The sequence below is a fragment of the Oncorhynchus tshawytscha genome, linkage group LG13 (assembly GCF_018296145.1).
Source record: "Oncorhynchus tshawytscha isolate Ot180627B linkage group LG13, Otsh_v2.0, whole genome shotgun sequence".
NCBI classification, from domain to species: domain Eukaryota; kingdom Metazoa; phylum Chordata; class Actinopteri; order Salmoniformes; family Salmonidae; genus Oncorhynchus; species Oncorhynchus tshawytscha.
The window spans coordinates 79,621,500-79,639,689 of NC_056441.1; the positions used below are offsets into that span (position 1 = coordinate 79,621,500).

The following is an 18,190-nucleotide window of genomic DNA, read 5'->3' on the forward strand; positions in this document are numbered from 1 at the left end:
AGAAAACAAAAAGATAATTACTTGACACATTGGAAAGAATTAACAAAAACTGAGCAAACTAGAATGCTATTGGCCCTAAACAGAGAGTACACAGTGGCAGAGTACCTGACCAATGTGACTGACCCAAACTTAAGGAAAGATTTGACTATGTACAGACTCAGTGAGCATAGCCTTGCTATTGAAATCAAATCAAATTTTATTTGTCACATACACATGGTTAGCAGATGTTAATGCGAGTGTAGCGAAATGCTTGTGCTTCTAGTTCCGACAATGCAGTAATAACCAACAAGTAATCTAACTAACAATTCCAAAACTACTGTCTTATACACAGTGTAAGGGGATAAAGAATATGTACATAAGGATATATGAATGAGTGATGGTACAGAGCAGCATAGGCAAGATACAGTAGATGGTATCGAGTACAGTATATACATCTGAGATGAGTATGTAAACAAAGTGGCATAGTTAAAGTGGCTAGTGATACATGTATTACATAAGGATGCAGTCGATGATATAGAGTACAGTATATACGTATGCATATGAGATGAATAATGTAGGGTAAGTAACATTATATAAGGTAGCATTGTTTAAAGTGGCTAGTGATATATTTACATAATTTCCCATCAATTCCCATTATTAAAGTGGCTGGAGTTGAGTCAGTGTCAGTGACAGTGTGTTGGCAGCAACCACTCAATGTTAGTGGTGGCTGTTTAACAGTCTGATGGCCTTGAGATAGAAGCTGTTTTTCAGTCTCTCGGTCCCAGCTTTGATGCACCTGTACTGACCTCGCCTTCTGGATGATAGCGGGGTGAACAGGCAGTGGCTCGGGTGGTTGATGTCCTTGATGATCTTTATGGCCTTCCTGTAAAATCGGGTGGTGTAGGTGTCCTGGAGGGCAGGTAGTTTGCCCCCGGTGATGCGTTGTGCAGACCTCACTACCCTCTGGAGAGCCTTACGGTTGTGGGCGGAGCAGTTGCCGTACCAGGCGGTGATACAGCCCGCCAGGATGCTCTCGATTGTGCATCTGTAGAAGTTTGTGAGTGCTTTTGGTGACATGCCGAATTTCTTCAGCCTCCTGAGGTTGAAGAGGCGCTGCTGCGCCTTCTTCACGATGCTGTCTGTGTGAGTGGACCAATTCAGTTTGTCTGTGATGTGTATGCCGAGGAACTTAAAACTTGCTACCCTCTCCACTACTGTTCCATCGATGTGGATAGGGGGTGTTCCCTCTGCTGTTTCCTGAAGTCCACAATCATCTCCTTAGTTTTGTTGACGTTGAGTGTGAGGTTATTTTCCTGACACCACACTCCGAGGGCCCTCACCTCCTCCCTGTAGGCCGTCTCGTCGTTGTTGGTAATCAAGCCTACCACTGTTGTGTCGTCCGCAAACTTGATGATTGAGTTGGAGGCGTGCGTGGCCACGCAATCGTGGGTGAACAGGGAGTACAGGAGAGGGCTCAGAACGCACCCTTGTGGGGCCCCAGTGTTGAGGATCAGCGGGGTGGAGATGTTGTTGCCTACCCTCACCACCTGGGGGCGGCCCGTCAGGAAGTCCAGTACCCAGTTGCATAGGGCGGGGTCGAGACCCAGGGTCTCGAGCTTGATGACGAGCTTGGAGGGTACTATGGTGTTGAATGCCGAGCTGTAGTCGATGAACAGCATTCTCACATAGGTATTCCTCTTGTCCAGATGGGTTAGGGCCACAGTAGGCAGACCTGGCTCTCAAGAGAAGACAGACTATGTGCTCACTGCCCACAACATGAGGTGGAAACTGAGCTGCACTTCCTAAACTAATGCCAAATGTATGACCATATTAGAGACACATATTTCCCTCAGATTACACAGATCCACAAATAACTTGAAAAAAACCTGATTTTGACTCTCATAGCTATTGGGTGAAATACCAGTGTGTCATCACAGCAGCTGGGCGGGAGAGATAGATAAAGAGACAGAGAGACAGAGGAGGGCAGAGAGAGAGACAGAGGAGGGTGGGAGAGAGAGGAGGGCGGGAGAGACAGAGAGACAGAGGAGGGAAGAGGGAGAGACAGAGAGACAGAGGAGGGCGGGCAGGAGAGACAGAGGAGGGCGGGCGGGAGAGACATAGAGACAGAGGAGGGTGGGCGGGAGAGAGAGACAGAGAGACAGAGAGACAGAGGAGGGCAGAGGGAGGGAGAGACAGAGGGACAGAGGAAGGCGGGAGGGAGAGACAGAGAGACAGAGGAAGGCGGGGAGGGAGAGACAGAGAAGGGCAGGGCAGAGGGGCTGGAGAGAGAGAAACAGAGAGACAGAGGAGGGCGGGAGAGAGAGACAGAGGAGGGCGGGGGGAGAGACAGAGGCGGGTGGGCGGGACAGACAGACAGACAGACAGAGAGAAAAGGAAACAAGTTTAAAATTCCAGTCTGCGTGCAAGCATGACAGTGTGACTGTGTGTGTGTTCACAGCTGGTCCTGTGCTTCTTCAGGGAGTTCTGGATGGCCTGTATCTGCATGGACACTAGACAGCCTCCTCCAGGCTGTTGAACTCATCAAAGCAGCCCCAAGCCCCACACGTCAGCAACCCCACAAAGATATGTCCCATAGACTTCACATCTGTACCCTTCAACATACCATTCATTCATTCATCTGTCTTTTATTTATTTACTTGATTTATTCATCCTTTTTTTTCATTTATCTATCCTTTATTAATTAATGTGTTTATTTAGTTATCCACCCCTTATTTATCCATCGTTTATTTATTTATTCATCCTTTATTTATTTACCCTTTATTTATTTATCTATTTATCTATCTTAATTTATGCATCATTTATTTATGTCGATGCCAGCAGGGTTGTAGGGGTTTCCTCCCAAACCCATCATCATCGCCTGGGTCAGATAACACTTATCAGTCATGAGGGTGTGGACAAGCTTAGCCGCATTACCCAGGGAGAGATAGGGGAGAGGATAGAGGGAAAGAGACAGGGAGAGAGAGAGAGGATGACAGTGTGTTGAGGCAGACTTTGCAGAGAGACTGCAGCACACAGTGTTGCAGTGCTAATTGAGTCATTCAGAGAGGGGTCCTTATCTCTGGGTGAACATCGCCCCCCAGTGGTGCTGTACTGTATAGCATTGTAGATGAACTGTTGCCTGGTCCTGAAGTGTGCAGAACTGTCATTTAGTCGTGTATGTGTGTAGATGAGGTGTTTCCTGCGGTCAGAAGTGTATCTGTATAGAGGTTTTGGTACCTGCTACTCGAATGTGTAGCTGAAGAGAGTGTTGACCATTTGTATGGAGCAGCGTTTGTAGTTGTTGACGTAGAGACGGAGCCGTTTCCTCCAAGCCCAGGCACCAGGGCTGCTCACCTCCACCTCACACATCTCCTTCACCACACTGATGTTATGGACGATGTTCACGGTCAGCTTCAGCTTCACCACACTGATGTTATGGACGATGTTCAGGGTCAGCTTCAGCTTCAACACACTGATGTTATGGACGATGTTCAGGGTCAGCTTCAGCTTCAACAAACTGATGTTATGGACGATGTTCAGGGTCAGCTTCAGCTTCACCACACTGATGTTATGGACGATGTTCACGGTCAGCTTCAGCTTCACCACACTGATGTTATGGACGATGTTCAGGGTCAGCTTCAGCTTCAACACACTGATGTTATGGACGATGTTCAGGGTCAGCTTCAGCTTCAACACACTGATGTTATGGACGATGTTCAGGGTCAGCTTCAGCTTCAACACACTGATGTTATGGACGATGTTCAGGGTCAGCTTCAGCTTCAACACACTGATGTTATGGACGATGTTCAGGGTCAGCTTCAGCTTCACCACACTGTTGTTATGGACAATGTTCAGGGTCAGCTTCAGCTTCACCACACTGATGTTATGGACGATGTTCAGGGTCAGCTTCAGCTTCAACACACTTGACTCTGTAAGGGACCATACTACCAACACAGACCCTACTACCAACACAGAACCTACTAACAACACAGACCATACTACCAACACAGACCATACTACCAACACAGACCATACTACCAACACAGACCATACTACCAACACAGACCCTACTACCAACACAGACCCTACTACCAACACAGACCATACTACCAACACAGACCATACTACCAACACAGACCATACTAGCAACACAAACCCTATGTCTCAAAATGTCTCCCTTTTACCCATATTGTTCAAGGATTCTGATCAGATGGAGGCCCAGACTCGTTGCTGTGGTTGTTGATAATACCATTACGGTATTGAGAAGATCCTTTTAGATCTGGCCCTAGTCATGTCTCCCCCAGGACTGTATCTAATACTTAGCTGTTATCACCGTAGCCTCTCCCTCAGTCGGAGAGCTTCTCCTCCCCAGCCGGTCCCCACATCACCGTGGCTTCTCCCTCAGTCGGAGAGCTTCTCCTCCCCAGCCGGTCCCCACATCACCGTGGCCTCTCCCTCAGTCGGAGAGCTTCTCCTCCCCAGCCGGTCCCCACATCACCGTGGCCTCTCCCTTAGACAGAGAGCTTCTCCTCCCCAGCCGGTCCCCACATCACCGTGGCTTCTCCCTCAGTCGGAGAGCTTCTCCTCCCCAGCCGGTCCCCACATCACCGTGGCCTCTCCCTCAGTCGGAGAGCTTGGTTGGTAGTTGATCGTTCGGTACCTCTAGTGATTTCAGGCAGCGCTGGAGCTGGTCTAAGATGGTGATGGGGGAGTTTCTGATGCCGTCCTGAGAGCTCAGAGACGTCACCATGCTGTCTCTCTGGATGTCAGCCATAATGGACCTGACACACACACACACGCTCACACACACACACACACGCTCACACACACACACACACACACACACACACACACACACGGACAATGGACCAGAAAAAAGAGAACCGTACACAGGGACAGGTGTGCCTGAAGTCCTCGTCGATTTATTTCAAACGGGCTTGTTCCCTGGGCAGAGCTCCCTGTCCGAACACGGGCTCCAGGTAGACCCAGCGCCTCTGGATGGCATTCAGACTGACCAGGTACTCATCTAGATCAGACAGACGCACCTCCCACAGGCTCACCTGGACACACACAAGGTAACACTAGGTAAAACAGCTACCCCTCAAAGCCTGGTTCCTCTCGGTTTCTTCCTAGGTTCCTGCCTTTCTAGGGAGTTTTTACTAGCCACCGTGCTTCTACATCTTCATTGTTTGCTGTTTGTGGTTTTAGTCTGGGTCTCTGTATAAGTACTTTGTGACATCTGCTGATGTAAAAAGGTTGTTATACATGAATGTGATTGAGTGATTGATATACACACAGATAGACAGAATACACTTTAACGTCCCTGCTTCGCAGAGGAGACTATCCTCCACCGTTCTCCGTCTCTTTCTACCCCTCACCTTGTCAACTTCTCCCTGTACTTTGACAGACAAACTGGTGTGCTGCTCAAGCTTCCTCATTCTTTCCTGTCACGTAAACAGGAACTCCTCAAACACATAGGTCTTACTCCTGCAAAACACACACACACACTGTTTATTCAACCACGAATTAGCCAGTGAAGACAAACGAGGTGGAGATGACAATATCAAATCAAACCCCAAACCTTTCCTGACACCTCTCTGATGTCAAACTCCTAACCTGAATGTGATCTAGTCCTCATTGGCCTTCTCCTGGAAGCCCTCCTGCCAGTCCTCATACAGAGACCACATCTGTCCATACTCCTCCATGTCTCTGATGGTCTCCTCCGCCAGGGAGAAGTCTGGAGCCTCCAACTTAAAGTGAAAACAGTCATTAGTACACAGAAAACTGAAGGATTGAAACTACAGTTGACTTGGCGTGTGTGTGTGTGTGTGTGTGTGTGTAACCTACAGCAGTGTGTGTGTGTGTGTGTGTGTGTGAGCGTACGTGCGTGCATGCATGCGTGCGTGTGTGTGCAACCTACAGCAGCGTGTGTGTGTGCGTGTGTGTGTGTGACCTCCAGCTCCTGGAACTCCTGTCTCTTGTCTCTGATAGTTTGGACAGAAGCCAGCAGGGCTGCTTCGTCTCCCGTCTCTATGATCTAGTCTCTGGGCTTCAGCTGGTCCCAACGAGCCTTGAACCTGTCCAGCTCCAGCCTGTAGGCCTGGATATGACTCTCAGCATTACTGGTCCCAGAGAGCATCATCTACACCTAGAGGAGAGAGAGAAACGTGGGAATAGGGAATGAGTATCTGTGTTAATGTGTGTTTGTTTGTGCAAGAGTGTTTGTAAAAGGGTGTGTTTGCGCTCTGTGTGTGTACCTGCTCTTTGAGCATCAGCTCTAGTTTGTCCTACTTGGCCAGGACAGAGAGTCCAGACCTCCTCCTGCTACACCCTCAGCAGAAGGTTCTGGAACCGCCTTGAACTGGGGAAGGATCTATACAACACATCACACAAACATTACAGCAACGCTCAGACAGCATTACAGAACTGGGGCTGGATATATGGAACGTCACACAAACATCAAAGCAACACTAAGGCCATCAACAAGCACAGCACTAACACAAATGACTGATGTTTGGCTGAGAGAAATTAATGATAAAAAGATTGTGGGGGCTGTTTTGTTCGACCTCAGTGCAGCCTTTGACATTAACGATCATAGTCTGCTGCAAACTTGTGTTATGTTACTGGCAAACTTGTGTTATGTCTTTACACCCCCTGCTATATTGTGGATAAGAGTTACCTGTCTAACAGAACACAGAGGATGTGTCAAGGCACAAGGCGAGACCCAGATGCAGACACAGGAGGCAAATGTTTGGAGTCTTACAATGTTTATTAATTCAAAGGGGTAGGCAAGAGAATGGTCGTGGACAGGCAAAAAGGTCAAAACCAGATCAGAGTCCAGGAGGTACAGAGTGGCAGACAGGCTCATGGTCAAGGCAGGCAGAAAGGTCAGGTAGGCGTGTACAGAGTCCAGGAGGTACAGAGTGGCAGACAGGCTCAGGGTCAAGGCAGGCAGAAAGGTCAGGTAGGCGTGTACAGAGTCCAGGAGGTACAGAGTGGCAGACAGGCTCAGGGTCAAGGCAGGCAGAAAGGTCAGGTAGGCGTGTACAGAGTCCAGGAGGTACAGAGTGGCAGACAGGCTCAGGGTCAAGGCAGGCAGAAAGGTCAGGTAGGCGTGTACAGAGTCCAGGAGGTACAGAGTGGCAGACAGGCTCAGGGTCAAGGCAGGCAGAAAGGTCAGGTAGGCGTGTACAGAGTCCAGGAGGTACAGAGTGGCAGACAGGCTCAGGGTCAAGGCAGGCAGAAAGGTCAGGTAGGCGTGTACAGAGTCCAGGAGGTACAGAGTGGCAGACAGGCTCAGGGTCAAGGCAGGCAGAAAGGTCAGGTAGGCGTGTACAGAGTCCAGGAGGTACAGAGTGGCAGACAGGCTCATGGTCAAGGCAGGCAGAAAGGTCAAGGCAGGCAGAAAGGTCAGGCAGGCAGAAAGGTCAGGCAGGCAGGTACAAAGTCCAGAAATGGACAAGGGTCAAAACCGGGAGGACTAGAAAAAGTTGAAATGCAAAAAGCAGGCGAAAGGGAAAAATGCTGGTTGACTTGGAAACATACAAGACGAAATGGCACAGAGAGACAGGAAACACAGGGATAAATACACTGGCCCAGAGAGACAGGAAACACAGGGATAAATACACTGACACAGAGAGACATGAAACACAGGGATAATTACACTGGCATAGAGAGACAGGAAACACAGGGATAAATGCACTGGTACAGGGAAACAGGAAACACAGGGATAAATGCACTGGTACAGAGAGACATGAAACACAGGGATAAATGCACTGGTACAGAGAGACAGGAAACACAGGGATTGTCACGAGTCCGACCGAGGGTGGTTTCCCTTCCCGGTCGGGTGGCGCTCGGCGGTCATCGTCACCGGCCTATTAGCTCCTTGTATGTTTATTGGTAGCACCTGTTGGTGAATGATTAGTTTGTCTTTATTAGACAGCTGGCCCGCCTGGTTGTTGTGCGGGATTAATGATTGTAACCTTCGGCTCTAATGTAGAGGAACGTGTTTGTTCCTGGTCGTGAAATTTCAGTTGTACCTTTCTCATTCCCCGTGTTTCGGGCCGTTATTATTGTGAGCACCCTGTGGTGCGTTGGTGCATTAAAAGAGCACAGCCTTGCACTCTCTGTCTCCTGCGTCTGACTCCACACCCACGACACCCGGAGCATTACAGGGATAAATACACTGACACAGAGAGACAGGAAACACAGGGATAAATACACTGGGGAAAACAAGAGACACCTGGATGAGGTGGAGACAATAACAAGGACAGGTGAAACAGTTCAGGGTGTGACAGGGTGTTCTTTAATGGAAGCCTCTCCAACATAATCCAGGTAGAATCAGGAATTCCCCAAGGTAGCTATCTAGGCCCTTTACTTTTTTCAATCTTTTCTAATGAATTGCCACTGGCTTTGAGGAAAGCCAGTGTGTCTATGTATGCGGATGACTCAACACTATTCATGTCAGCTACTACAGCGACTGAAATTACTGCAAAACTTAACAAAGAGTTGCAGTTAGTTTCAGAGTGGGTGGCAAGGAATAAGTTAGTCCTAAATATTTCTGAAACAAAAAGCATTGTATTTGAGACAAATCATTCACTAAACCCTAAACCTCAACTAAATTGTGCAATGAATTATGTGGAAATTGAGCAGGTTGAGGTGACTAAACTGCTTAGAGTAACCCTGGATTGTAAACTGTCATGGTCAAAACATATTGATACAGCAGTAGCTAAGATGGGAGAAGTATGTTCATGATAAAGCATTGCTCTACCTTCTTAACAGCATTGTCAACAAGGCAGGTCCTACAGGCCCTAGTTTCTGCCTTCTTAACAGCACTGTCAACAAGGCAGGTCCTACAGGCCCTAGTTTCTGCCTTCTTAACAGCACTGTCAACAAGGCAGGTCCTATAGGCCCTAGTTTCTACCTTCTTAACAGCACTGTCAACAAGGCAGGTCCTACAGGCCCTAGTTTCTGCCTTCTTAACAGCACTGTCAACAAGGCAGGTCCTACAGGCCCTAGTTTCTGCCTTCTTAACAGCACTGTCAACAAGGCAGGTCCTACAGGCCCTAATTTCTACTTTCCTAACAGCACTGTCAACAAGGCAGGTCACACAGGCCCTAGTTTCTACCTTCTTAACAGCACTGTCAACAAGGCAGGTCCTACAGGCCCTAGTTTCTACCTTCTTAACAGCACTGTCAACAAGGCAGGTCCTACAGGCCCTAGTTTCTACCTTCTTAACAGCACTGTCAACAAGGAGGTCCTACAGGCCCTAGTTTCTGCCTTCTTAACAGCACTGTCAACAAGGCAGGTCCTACAGGCCCTAGTTTCTGCCTTCTTAACAGCACTGTCAACAAGGCAGGTCCTACAGGCCCTAATTTCTACTTTCCTAACAGCACTGTCAACAAGGCAGGTCACACAGGCCCTAGTTTCTACCTTCTTAACAGCACTGTCAACAAGGCAGGTCCTACAGGCCCTAGTTTCTCCTTCTTAACAGCACTATCAACAAGGCAGGTCCTACAGGCCCTAGTTTCTACCTTCTTAACAGCACTGTCAACAAGGCAGGTCCTACAGGCCCTAGTTTCTACCTTCTTAACAGCTCTATCAACAAGGCAGGTCCTACAGGCCCTAATTTCTACTTTCCTAACAGCACTGTCAACAAGGCAGGTCACACAGGCCCTAGTTTCTACCTTCTTAACAGCACTGTCAAGAAGGCAGGTCCTACAGGCCCTAGTTTCTACCTTCTTAACAGCTCTATCAACAAGGCAGGTCCTACAGGCCCTAATTTCTACTTTCCTAACAGCACTGTCAACAAGGCAGGTCACACAGGCCCTAGTTTCTACCTTCTTAACAGCACTGTCAACAAGGCAGGTCCTACAGGCCCTAGTTTCTACCTTCTTAACAGCACTGTCAACAAGGCAGGTCCTACAGGCCCTAGTTTCTGCCTTCTTAACAGCACTGTCAACAAGGCAGGTCCTACAGGCCCTAGTTTCTACCTTCTTAACAGCACTGTCAACAAGGCAGGTCCTACAGGCCCTAGTTTCTACCTTCTTAACAGCACTATCAACAAGGCAGGTCCTACAGGCCCTAGTTTCTACCTTCTTAACAGCACTATCAACAAGGCAGGTCCTACAGGCCCTAGTTTCTACCTTCTTAACAGCTCTATCAACAAGGCAGGTCCTACAGGCCCTAATTTCTACTTTCCTAACAGCACTGTCAACAAGGCAGGTCCTACAGGCCCTAGTTTCTACCTTCTTAACAGCACTGTCAACAAGGCAGGTCCTACAGGCCCTAGTTTCTACCTTCTTAACAGCACTGTCAACAAGGCAGGTCCTACAGGCCCTAGTTTCTACCTTCTTAACAGCTCTGTCAACAAGGCAGGTCCTACAGGCCCTAGTTTCTACCTTCTTAACAGCACTGTCAACAAGGCAGGTCCTACAGGCCCTAGTTTCTACCTTCTTAACAGCACTGTCAACAAGGCAGGTCCTACAGGCCCTAGTTTCTACCTTCTTAACAGCACTGTCAACAAGGCAGGTCCTACAGGCCCTAGTTTCTACCTTCTTAACAGCACTGTCAACAAGGCAGGTCCTACAGGCCCTAGTTTCTACCTTCTTAACAGCACTGTCAACAAGGCAGGTCCTACAGGCCCTAGTTTCTACCTTCTTAACAGCACTGTCAACAAGGCAGGTCCTACAGGCCCTAGTTTCTACCTTCTTAACAGCACTGTCAACAAGGCAGGTCCTACAGGCCCTATGTTTGTTGCATCTGGACTACTGTTCAGTCATGTGGTCAGGTGCCACAAAAAAAGGACTTGCAATTGGTTCAGAACAGGGCAGCACGGCTGGCCCTTGGATGTACACAGAGAGCTAATATTAATAATATGCATGTCAATCTCTCCTGGCTCAAAGTGGAGGAGAGATTGACTTCATCACTGCTTGTATTTATGAGAGGTATTGACATGTTGAAAGCACCGAGCTGTCTGTTTGAACAACTGGTGCACAGCTCAGACACCCACGCATATCCCACAAGACATGCCACAAGAGGTCCAGAATGATAAAAATGCCACAATGCCACAATCCCCAAATCCAGAACAGACTATGGAAGGCGCACAGTACTAAATAGAGCCATGACTGCATGGAGCTCTATTCCACATCAAGTAATTCATGAAAGCAGTACAATTAGATTTAAAAAACAGATTAAAAACCACCTTATGGAACAGCTGGGACTGTGAAGCAACACAAACATGGGCAAAGACACATGCCTATACACACACACACACACACACACACACACAAGATAGCATACGCATTATACACACACATACACATGCATTTTGTACTGTATATATGTGGTAGTGGTGGAGTAGAGGTCTGAGGGCACACGGTCTGTGAGTGGCTAGCCAGGTCTTCATCTGTGTCTGGTGTTAGCTATAGTGGCTAGCCAGGTCTTCATCTGTGTCTGGTGTTAGCTATAGTGGCTAGCCAGGTCTTCATCTGTGTCTGGTGTTAGCTATAGTGGCTAGCCAGGTCTTCATCTTAGCTATAGTGGCTAGCCAGGTCTCCATGGCCTCAGTCGCAAAACTGTCTATGTCCTGGGTATAGCCAGGAGGGGGGAGAACAGGGGGAGAAATGGGGAGGGAGAGGGACAGGAAAGTAAAGAACAATGAAAATAGAATAAAAGAGAAAGAGAAAGAATATGTGACACTTGTTCTGTGATGTGAACTAAACTGTCGTAAAGCCCCTGCACACAAGTTACATCAACAATCATTCACTGGTGTCAGTGGAGGCTGCTGAGGGGAGGACAGCTCATAATAATATCTGGAATGGAGTCAATTGAATAGTATCAAACATATGGTTTCCATTGACTCCATTCCAGCCATTACTATGAGCCGTCCTCCCCTCAGCAGCCTCCACTGACTGGTGTCACTGGGAGATTTGCATATATACAGTACATTTGATTTAAATGCATATATTTCATGTGAGGATCCAGGGTTTACTTTGTTTGGAGATCATGAGGGATATCTGCAGGGCGTCAAACAGTCTCTGAATGAGGTCATCAATCATTGCCTTCACTGGCTCACAGTTCACTGAGATATAGTCTATCATGTCCAAACTGAAAGAGAGAAAACGGTTTAATCACCATATAGCTTATTCACTTGCAACAGTCTGATCAATGGAAGCTATGTGGCATATGGGAGGCTGTTGACGGGTTGAGTTCTAAACTTGAATATATGAAGTCTCTTTAACCATTTCGCTGAGGGAGAGAGGGGAATGTAGAAAGTTTACATTCTGTCAGGATATGTTATTGTTAGCCATCAGGGATCATATTGAAGGAGAAGAGCCACAGTCTGGTACAAGTCAACATGACAGCCATGAGCTGGGGAGGAGTGAGGATTTTGGGCAGAGGTCAGGTTATATGAAGTGAGGAAGAACATATATCACTAAACTTCTGGTTAGCAAAAGAGGTGTATTAGCTGTACAGATGTGTTAGGAGGGGCTCGGCATAGGAGAAAGGGTTAAATACCAGTGATTGTGTGAAAATGTTTTGTGTTTTAAGCAGCTGACCCAGTGGGTGAATAAAGTTGGTTTGAGCTTTACTAAGCGTCCATGAGTTCTACAAAAGGTTCTACAGCTGCACCATCGAGAGCATCCTGACTAGTTACATCACTGCCTGGTACGGCAACCGCTCGGCCTCCGACCGCAAAGCATTACAGAGGATACTGCGTACGGACCAGTACATACCTGGGCCAAACTTCCTGCCATCCAGGACCTCAATACCATGCCTAAAAATTGTCAGACTCCAGCCACCCTAGTCATAGGCTGGTCTTTCTGCTACCGCACGGCAAGCGGTATCGGAGCGCCAAGTCTCCGTCCAAAGGCTTCTAAACAGCTTCTACCTCCAAGCCATAAGACTCCTGAACAGCTAAACGAATGGCTACCCAGACGACTTGCATTGCCCCCACCCCACCACTTTTACACTGCTGCTACTCTCTGTTGTAATCTATGCATAGTCTCTTTAATAACTCTACCTACATGTACATATTACCTCGACTAACCGGTACCCTGCACATTGACTCTATACTGGTACCCCTGTATATAGCCTCCACATGGACTCTGTACCGGTAGACCCTGTATATAGCCTCCACATTGACTCTGTACCGATACCCCCTGTATATAGCCTCCACATTGACTCTGTACCGGTAGACCCTGTATATAGCCTCCACATTGACTCTGTACCGTAAGACTCTGTATATATCCTCCACATTGACTCTGTACCGTAACGCCCTGTATATAGCCTCCACATTGACTCTGTACCGTAACACCCTGTATAAAGCCTCCACATTGACTCTGTACCGTAACACCCTGTATATAGCCTCCACATTGACTCTGTACCGTAACACCCTGTATATAGCCTCCACATTGACTCTGTACCGTAACACCCTGTATATAGCCTCCACATTGACTCTGTACCGTAACACCCTGTATATAGCCCCACTCCTGTTATTTTACTGCTGTATTTTTTTTCCAACATTGCCTCTTGTTGGTTAAGGGCTTGTACGTAAGCATTTCACCTTAAGGTCCACACATGATGTATTCGGCTCATGTGACTAATAACAGTTGATTTGATTTAATTAAGTCATATGGTAAAGCTTCATCAGTAACCACAGGATAGAACAGACAGTGTACACACGTCATTAACTCATATGGTAAAGCGTCATCAGTAACCACAGGATAGAACAGACAGTGTACACACGTCATTAACTCATATGGTAAAGCGTCATCAGTAACCACAGGATAGAATATCAAGAACATTCTCACATGAGAAAAAAGGAAGTGGGGTGTAGTGACTTAGCCAAAAGGATCCATAAAGAGGGAGTTCAGAAAGAGGGAGTCATTTACTTGTGACAATGGTGTTAATGACACAGAATGAGTGACAGCTGGTGTATCTTGTCCACTCTCTGAGCCAGGCTGTGCATGGCCTGGGTGTTCTGCATTTCTCCATTCCATGGTTAAGGGGTGTATCTCTTCCACACCGGTACACTCAGGTACTCACAGGCAGATACCCACTGCTCACAGATGACCACGCCGACTCTCAGGCTCTCACTCACAGACAGGAACGGGGTCCATAAAAAGTTTAAAACCCATCAGCTTCTTGCGCACCGTACCTGCCCAGCGCACCGTACCTGCACAGCGCACCGTACCTGCCCAGCGCACCGTACCTGCCCAGAGCACCGCCTGACACGCATAAATACGTAGTCAGAAACACATAGGAGGCCATCTGAAAGTGCAGGGTGTGTGTGTGTGTGTGTGTGTGTGTGTGTGTGGTATACCAATGACATCAATGAGTCTGAGCATGTGTGTCTCAGGAAAGGGATCATGGTCATTCTGCCTCCCATACGTCATCCCAGCTGTCTTTGCTCACCCCCACCAGCTCCACAGCGTTAGCCAGACACATCAGCCAGACCACTGTAGTCTTGATACACACAGGCGGATGATACAGTCAATAAACACACACACACACACACACACACACCCTTTCCTGATGACAATGACATGATTGATTGGGATGAGTCTGGGGTCCGGTGAGTGAACAGATGGCTGATGAGGTCAATCTGGGCTGGAACATTCTTTACTTTACTGCCTTTATTGTCCCCTTGGGGGAAATTTGTTGCAATATCACACACATTTTAAAATGGCGTTTAAGGACAAGAACACACTATGAATGGATAATAAAAGGACGATACCCAAGAAGACTCAAGGCTGTAGTCACTGCTTCAACAAAATACTACTAATTTTCTAAAAACCTGTTTTTGCTTTGTCATTATGGGGTATTGTGTGCAGATTGATTAGTGAAAAAAAAAATGTTACGTAACAAAATGTGTAAAAAGTCAAGGGGTCTGAAGACTTTCCGAAGACACTGTACGTGTAAACAGGGGTAAAAGTTACTAGTAGCAGGATAAATACCAATGGTAATAATAATCCTAATATAAAAATCTAAATAGGTAATAGAATGGGTAGAAGTTACTAGTAGCAGGATAAATACTCATGGTAATAATAATCATAATATTTGCTATCTACAGATTGTTACAGCAGATAATGTGATTTAATGAAATATTTTTGGTTAAATCAACCAACCTTATCCCTTCCTGGGAGTTCCAGGTTAGGTACTGTTTGGTATAGCACAGAGTATTTTTTGACCAACCTTAACTTGGCGATAATGTGTTTGTTCTCGATTTGGGTCCTGTTGCAGGTGGTGCGTTTGCGTTATTTAAAATAAATAAATGTTTTGATCTGTGAAGTAATCCAACAATATGTACACACCCATCATGTCTATTTCAAATCTTCTCTCATTGATTGAGACAGGTGGCTCCTCGCCAAGGTGTCACATGTCATGATGACACTCACCTGTCTCAATCAATGAGAGAAGTAGACAAGCTTGCAGCAAACACATTGTTGGACTGATTTTGAGAAGTTGGGCTACATTGGCTCCGTACAGGTCGAACAAGATGGTGCCAAAGTTTGTTTGATGTGAAACTTGTATTGTTGGAATATTTTGTTCATGCTATGTTCGTGTGTTGCTAAACTTGTCTCAAAGAAGTTACAGTTACTTAGCTATTTCATATCGATTTGACAGTATGGAGAGCTTGGAAAGTGCAGCGAAAAGAAGCACATGGAGGGTCTGCTGACAGTCGAAATGGCGGCGAGTAGTGTGGACGAAATGGAGGAAATGGAGAAAAGGTTGGAGAAGAAAGAGCTGTATTGGAAGCAAACAATATGGGTTTCAGTTCTGATGATATGGAGCGGTGGATGAGGGTCAAAGTTCAGAATGGTCTGAAGTGGGGGGTTGAATTTTCATGATCAAGATGAGGGTGAGATCTGTAGCGGGCTTTATATGTATTGTACAAAGATCACCTTGCCTTGAAATATTCTAAACGTGTGATGTCAATCCAGTTCTGTGTAAGGGTTCCCTGGCGATCCGCTGCAGCTGATAATGTTGATCCGGGTCACTGCACCAATCTCTAGCGGACTTGATATGGACCACAGAATAACCAAGAAGTGAAGAGCGACACCATTGCTGTCTTTTTGGGCTTTTTCTACAATGGCATTTTGAAAAGTCAGGTCAGGAACACATCAGTCTTCAATGCACCATCTGACAAGTTGTTCTTTCTCTCTGTGTTTTTCACAGACTGAGTACGGGAGCATGGTGTTAGCAGGTGATGTAGGCACCCAGATCAAATAAAATACATTCAACGAAAGAATATGTTAATAACTTCCAGCTACTGTAGCTGCCTACTTAACACCAATGGGCAGTACTAGTAGCACAACAAATGAAAATATAAACCAAAAGTAAAGTTCCTAGGAATCATAGCAATCTGATTTCCCCTTCTGTCTGAACTTGGAACATTCCTGTTTGTGGGCTTGGGCCACTGACCCTTAACCTGAATGTTCTGTTCTAATGTACTAATCTAGTAAAGTTTGATGGAATAACCATTTCAACTCCTACTTAAGCATGATATATAATGGCATGCATACTTGACAGGAAAAATAGCTGTAAGATTTCAAATGTAAAGTTTGATCATTTTATTGTTGCCTGTCAGGTTGGCCCAGTAGATAGGAGACTTAACAGCATGGAGGCAGTGGTACGAAGTCACCATTGGTTTATTTCACCCCCCAAAATGTGGAGTTCCAGGTATTACGGCAGGACAAAACAAAAAGAAAACTTAGACACATTAGGCATGAACTTGGTCTTTACCTGTGGTTAGGCCCATTAAGCTTCCATACAGTAGCATGCTACTGTCAGTATATTCCAAAATCGTTGACGTGTCTCTCACACACACACACACAAACCACAGGGTTTCTTCTCATGGTCTGGTCTACACAGCCTTTTGTAGCCTTAGCTCCGCCTCCCCCTACCGAGACAGGCCAAACTGATCCAACAACAAAAAATTCAAAGTACAAACAACATTCTTCAAAACATAATAGAAAACTACTCACAGAAAAATTGGATAAGTGTCATAAGTGTCATGTCAGAAACCCCCAAATTTCCGACTTGCTTACTCCGACTTGATACCCGGGTTTCCCACTTGGGAAGTATCAGAATCAACCAATTGAAAACTATACGCAAATAACTTATGTTCAATTTAACTCGGAGGTCCTGAGTTTCCGACATGACCTGAATGTGACAATGTGCTGAATTTGTAAGGAAGTGAGAAGTGGGAATTTACCACATACGACTGGGAAAAATCCACTTGAAATGGCTGCTCCAACTGGTAATTACTAGTGGGAAACTGCTCTATCATCCTGAGCTCCCACTTCTCCCACATGCTGACCTCTGACGTCCCAAAATAAGGAACTGACCTCAACAACAGTATTTTTGTCAGTTAAATTAATATGAATCTATCAATGTGGTTTTTGAACACTATAATTTGTTTACAAGCTGTACTTTTCGTTTATGATAAAACTCCATCAGTGCTCACACTTTCCGAAATAGGCTGAGAGAGGCTGGATTGAGGGCTTGTAGACCTGTTGTAAGGCAGGTTCTCACCAGACATCACCGGCAACAACGTCTCCTATGGGCACAAACCCAGTCACTGGACCAGACAGGACAGGCAAAAAGTGCTCTTCACAGACGAGTCGCGGTTTTGTCTCACCAGGGGTGATGGTCGGATTCACGTTCATCGTCGAAGGAATGAGCGTTACACCGAGGCTTGTACTCTGCAGCGGGATCAATTGGAGGTGGAGGGTCCGTCATGGTCTGGAGCGGTGTGTCACAGCATCATCGGACTGAGCTTGTTGTCATTGCAAGCAATCTCAACGCTGTGCGTTACAGGGAAGACATCCTCCTCCCTCATGTGGTACTCTTCCTGCAGGCTCATCCTGACATGACCCTCCAGCATGACAATGCCACCAGCCATTCTGCTCATTCTGTGCATGATTTCCTGCAAGACAGGAATGTCAGTGTTCTGCCATGGCCAGCGAAGAGCCCGGATCTCAATCCTATCGAGCACTGTTGGATCTGAGGATGAGGGCTAGGGCCATTCTCCCCAGAAATGTCTGGGAAATTGCAGGTGCCTTCGTGGAAGAGTGGGGTAACATCTCACAACAAGAACTGGCAAATCTGGTGCAGTCCATGAGGAGGAGATGCACTGCAGTACTTAATGCAGCTGGTGGCCACACCAGATACTGACTGTTACTTTTGATATTACTCCCCCCCT

At 46.7% G+C, this 18,190-nt stretch overlaps 1 long non-coding RNA gene across 1 annotated transcript; it reads right to left on the reverse strand.

Annotated features, from left to right (window-relative positions):
* Nucleotides 1-4,779: 4,779 nt before the first annotated feature.
* Nucleotides 4,780-5,838, reverse strand: LOC112265989. Its single transcript, XR_002955870.2, has 3 exons — nucleotides 5,596-5,838; nucleotides 5,358-5,466; nucleotides 4,780-5,039 (listed from the first exon to the last, which is right to left on the reverse strand). It is a non-coding gene; the product is annotated as an uncharacterized LOC112265989 (long non-coding RNA).
* Between the last annotated feature and the right edge of the window lie 12,352 nt (nucleotides 5,839-18,190).